General features: G+C 44.6%; 1 pseudogene; it reads right to left on the bottom strand.

Annotated features, from left to right (window-relative positions):
* Positions 1-4,467: 4,467 nt before the first annotated feature.
* LOC120591888 (uncharacterized) lies at positions 4,468-4,586 on the bottom strand (annotated as a pseudogene).
* Positions 4,587-5,618: the final 1,032 nt, after the last annotated feature.

Below are 5,618 nucleotides of genomic sequence, written 5' to 3'. Positions count from 1 at the left end.
AGAAAACATCTTAAAAGCATCCTTTTGAGGCACAATGTACTATTCTTTGGACAAAATGTTCAAGGAATACACCTTAAACTTCAAGAGAATGTGTTAATAGAGTGAAAGAATCTCAGAGGGAATCTTGAAGATCCGCTTATGTTTAAAATGCAGACTTCAAAAACATTTTATTTAGTCCTTCATTTAATCAGTAGCATTTTGATGGCATTATTTTTCTTCCTTTATCTTTCGTTTTGTTAGCATTCCCTTTAAAGCTCGATCCTGTCTTTGTGGAGTGTTTCTAATGTGGGTATAACAGGAAGCGTCCACAGGAAGAAGTAAATCTGAGAATTCGCGTCCTATAAGGGAGGCAGCTCAGATGGTTTTGGCCAAAACTATTTAGCTCAGAATGTGAGTTAAACTAATAGTGTGGGACCCACGCAGTCCAGCTGCCTATCTCTAATCAGAACAATGGGGTCTTTAAATATGAAATTTAGGAACACGACAGAAAAATTGGACAAGAAAGGCCGGACCCCCTGTACAGAATGACAAACCTCAAGAAGCCGTCATATTCCAATTCGTTGATGTGGTGTATAAAATCAGGCGACACCTCTCCCGGCCTCCAAATCGAACAACTCGGTCTGTAATCTACAAACAGAGAGCCTGTTTTTCATCTTTTCCCTGAGTTCCCTCCCTCTTGTGAAAAGAATCAGTTCTAATTCTATCCAGAAATTCAGGCGTAGGTACGAACACCTCAAAGAGAAAAACAAAAGCCAAATGACAGGGGATGAGTCCATCCTTCCTGCTGGACGGTTTAATATTCCCCGCCATGTGGCTGCTACCCTCCCCTCCCCTTGGTCGGGGTGAACTCCTAGCCTGCCTTGTGGGAGGGACCACAGAAGTTCAGGTCACTGTCACCTTGGAATCAGGCGGGCAGGAAGCTGAAGATTCTGTGCCCGTGGCAGGGCGGGGGAAGACGTCGATGACCCTTCATCTCCTGGCATTTTCTCAGGGAAGAGAATGTCTCTCTTACCGAAGTACATCGGAGCCCCAAGACATCCGTCCTCCCCAGGCCACGTCCCCAGTTTCTGGACCACTGGGCTGTGCCGCTGTTCCAGTGCTGTGTCCAGACTCTAGGGTGCCCATGTGAGCTCACCTCAGGGCGAGTCCACCCCTGGTGTCCTTCACTGACCGTTGAGTTTCTCTGAAGCTACTTTCATCCATCTGAAATATTCTAAAACCCCTAAAGTTAGTGGAAAGGCTTAGGGTCTCAGACCTCCTCATTTTAGAAAGCTCTTTGCCTCCTGGACAATGTTTAATCTTTATTCCAAGAAACTCTCCGGCGTTTTGTAAAAAGAGAATATTGGTAGATACGTAGAAGCGAGTACCTTCCTCCTGAGTCAGAATGAGGGGGAGGGGCGATCAGGCCGCTCGCCCGAAGGGGTCACACAAGTGATCATTCCCCTTCGCACAAGTTCTGCTTCGCGATGGCACAGAGGATACAAAATAGAAAACAATTAAAGGGACATTTATTTCACCTTAACATTTTAAAAAAGAAAATAAATAAAAACTCCCTCAAGTTTGACCTCACCAGGCACCTTTAGTTAGAATAATTAAATATGACCATGTCTCAGCATGTTTACTTATAACGCCTGTAAATGAAATTTAGAACTGCTATGTCTACACATATTCTCATTCTGCTTTTGTGGGCCGATTTCTTGCATATCACTAGGGGTTCCATTTCACGCCTTTCGATTGGGGTTTGAAAAGTTCCTTAACTGACGGAAGAACGTATTAAAAATTAGATTTCCGGGTTGGCGAGGAATCTAGCACTTTCCACTTCATGCTGCTAAACATTCTCCCTGAATGTGCGTCCATGGCGTTGGAATCACTTTGCGCCCAATCAGTTGGGCTTCGCGGGGACGAATATCATACTGTGCTAAAGCGAAGCTGAAGCCACTTCTAAACGTAAACGCAGTGTGACTTGTAGCAGAAAATAGTGAAAAAGGCAGAAAAAGAAAGAAATGCCATGCTTTTAAAACAAACTATATATACATATAATTTTGTCCAGCTGCCCCTGAAACCGGCAAAGCCAGTACCATTCCTGGACTTTTCAGTTATATCCCATTGAAGCAATCATACGAGGAGGCCATCAGACTGGGGAGGGGAGGGGCTCTGAGGCCTCGGCAGTGTATGTAAGCACCGCAAACCCAAACCAGAGTCCACGCGCTCGAACCCGAGGAAGTTAAACTTAAAACGACCAACTACGGCCAATAGGATGACCCCCTGGCTTTGTTTCCTCACCTTCTGTGTGAAAACCCGGCCTCCGGCTTCTGACCGTGGAGCGTCGCTAACCACGGGGTTCGGCTCTGCTCAGTTCTAATTGATGTCTGTGCAAATAAACTCCTGAAAAATTTTAATGTGCCTCTGTTCACCTTGTAACAGTTATGAAATTCTGCGTGGCAGAAACTGCTCCGAGGCTAGTCAAACCCGTTGCCTCTTCTTTCTGGGTGGGAAGCCGACCATGTGTCTACTTTCTTCGGCAGCGAGGTCTGGCTGAACTTGCATGGGGACCTGCGCCCAGGTCCCTTCCCGCCTCCTAAATGTCAAAGGCCGCCTGCTCTGCCACTTCACACTGGGCGTGGCATGAGTTCATCACATCAAGCAACTGAAAATTCAGGATTTGTTTGTTATAGCCACTCTTTGATAGAACCAACGTTTTCTTTTTCTTTCCATCATTTTCAACCAAAATTTAATGAACCGATTATTTTTTATCTTTTCTTTAATCTTAAGTAGCAGCACCAAAGAGGAATCAAGCGTCACACGGTCCCCACACCGCAGCATGTGAAATCGACATACAGATTTTCATGCAACTTTTAAATGCCACCCCTTGAACTTACATACCTTAAGGAACAGACAGAAGAAACAATGATGACAAATTATTTTCTGGCTTCAAAGAAAACATTTACAAGCCCACAACATTTGCCGAGTTCATCTGTAGTTTGAAGGTTTGAAAAGTCAACCTCTGCTTCCAGTATACTTGGGAATCATTGCTACTTTTTTTTTTTTAAGATGAAGATAAAATCTTCAGAATTTGATTATACATATCTTACTTTCTTAGATAACTTTTCATCCGATTGTATGTTCATACTAACGACCTTTGCTGTAGGTAGCATAGTATCCGCCCCATTTTTACATTTTTACAGATCAGTACGTTAAGTTGCCAGAGAGTCAGTTATTTGAACGTGTACGATTTTCTAGGAGCTCCACGCATTTTAGGAGAGACTTAAGACATTCTTAAAGTTTGATTCTTGCTGCAAACAAGTCTCGATGAGGAGGCAGACATGTGCGCGATGCGTGAAGCCTGCGGCTGGATACAGTGAAAGAAGGATGGAGAGTAAAAGCTTCGCTGGGCAGAGAGGAGCCATGAGCACTGGTGCTCGGGGACTGTGTCTCGGCGAGGGCTCCCAGGGAGCGAGCTGGGAGGACAGCATCTGGTGACCGAGGCGGTTAGGGAGCACTTCCGTAATTACGGTAAGGAGCCTCCTCCCATGGCAAATGAGGAGTCATCCAAGGTTGTCTGCGACTGTGGGACATCACATTCTCCTTACCTCTTGGGTAAGCTGTGGATGCCGGGGTCGGGGAGAGGGTCTAGGGAGCACAAACGAAAGGAAACATTTATTTTCTAATCCCGCTTTCTCGCTAATTTGTTGATGGTCCTTGGCTTCTGTTTGGAGCATACTTTCCCAAGCGTTAATAAGAAAATATTAAAGTTGCTACCCAAGGCCTCTTCCATTTAAAACATTTCTATTATACTTCTTCACCTGTTTTGGCCTCTAAGTCTCTCCCAACGTGATGGAAGGACAGTCTCCATTGTACACTGCTGTTCAGCATACTCATCCGGCTGTTAGATTTTTAAACTACTATGTTCAGTGATACTGGCAAACACATTTTCTTTTGTCTAAGAGGTATCTGATATTCAGGATGTTGGCATTATGTGGTAAATATTTAAATGTAATTTTAAAAGTTGCCCTGTGGTATCTTAGCCATTATCATAATTCATTAAGCTCCATGGAGGGGCTGGATCTGTCAGCAGCAAGACAACGGTTGGGATCGATAATCTGTTAGAATAGCTGATTGTGAGGCAGGTCAAGGAGTGGCAGCGAGGGTCTGGGCCACGCAAAGGTGGCATCTGAGAAGATGACTGAGAACTGTGCACAGACGTTTACCAGGGGCTGGCAACACTGTGTCCCATAGAAACCATGGAGACAATACCCATGTCTCGAAATAAAAGATCGGTCATCACAGAGATGCTGGAAACGGTCTTCTGAGCTGAGGTTTACATGGGTAAGGTTGGCAGCTTGAGAAGAACGAGGGATTTAATTAATTAATTAATTTATTTATTTATTTTAGGCAAGGCAACCCTTGGTTGACCTCATAGATCGCAAGGACCTTGTCAGCTTACAATCCCTTATTTTTTATTTTTTACGCCTGCAGCACCTGATCTTCCTAGGTGGTCTCCCATCCAAGTACTGACCAGGCCCGACCCTGCTTCGCTTCTGAGATCAGATGGGATCGGGCTCGGTCAGGGTGGCGTGGCTGTAGATGAACGAGGGATTTTAAAGTGGACACAATTATAGCAGCCTCGATTGCAACAAGGTGTAGAGCTGGGGGAGGTCACTTACCACACTGAGCTGCGGTGCCCTCAAAAGCAAATGGGCATGATACGTTATCCAGGATTATGAAGATGAATGTGATGAATAAAAGATGCCAGCCAAAGACAAATTTATTATTAGTTTAACACCTGTGAGGAATCTATGTTTCAAAGTTCACAAAATAGTCTTTGTCTCCAGTATTCCATAATCCTAACCTAATTCATACTTGTCAAACGGTAACTCTTCATCTCCTGTTCCAACGACACGGCTTGCACGGTTGGTAGCGAAAGCGTTGGACAGAGTGAATGTCGTGTATGGAAGCACAAAGTTAGGATAATGGCAATGAATCGTGGCCTTCAGAAAAGCCAGATGATGTCAAAATTGGGGTGCAAAACTTGGGGAAGAAATTTAAAAATATCCGATATGTATTTTATAAGGAAGAAGGTAAAACATGATGGACAGTTCTTTAACGTGACCCATTGTTTCACACACGCACATTTTGCATTCATGAAAAAAGGAAGAAATGAGATTAAGCAAGAACTGTGGAGTCAGGGTAGGCAGGTGAAAGTGACCAGGACATCACTAGATCTGTGAATATCAGAAGCTTACATGCTTCTGTTCCCAGGTCTCTCTCTGCAGTTAAACACGGTATCAATGTTAACTGCATGAGCCATTCAACACATGGCTCCTTAAGGGACTGTGTGGGTCACACTTTCCTGTTTCTTTGCATGCCTCATAGTTTTTTATTACAAAGTGGACGTCGTAGACAATGTATTTTAACAGCATTGGACACTGATTCCCTAATCACCTCAGGGCTTGTCGTTGTCATGCATTTGGATAGTGACCTGAATAGACTATTTCGGCGAAGTCCACCCCCACCCGGAGTGAAGCCTCTGGTGTCCGGGCTCTGCCTTGGGCATGTGGGCAGCTTCCCGGGGGTGATAGTGGTCTGAGCAGGGCTCTCTTTAACTGTCTCTTTCCCTA

This window comes from Pteropus medius, unplaced genomic scaffold (genome assembly GCF_902729225.1).
Source record: "Pteropus medius unplaced genomic scaffold, Ma_sr-lr_union100, whole genome shotgun sequence".
Taxonomy (NCBI): domain Eukaryota; kingdom Metazoa; phylum Chordata; class Mammalia; order Chiroptera; family Pteropodidae; genus Pteropus; species Pteropus medius.
The sequence above is the reverse complement of the archived record's forward strand: the minus strand, read 5'-3'. Positions and strand labels throughout refer to the sequence as shown.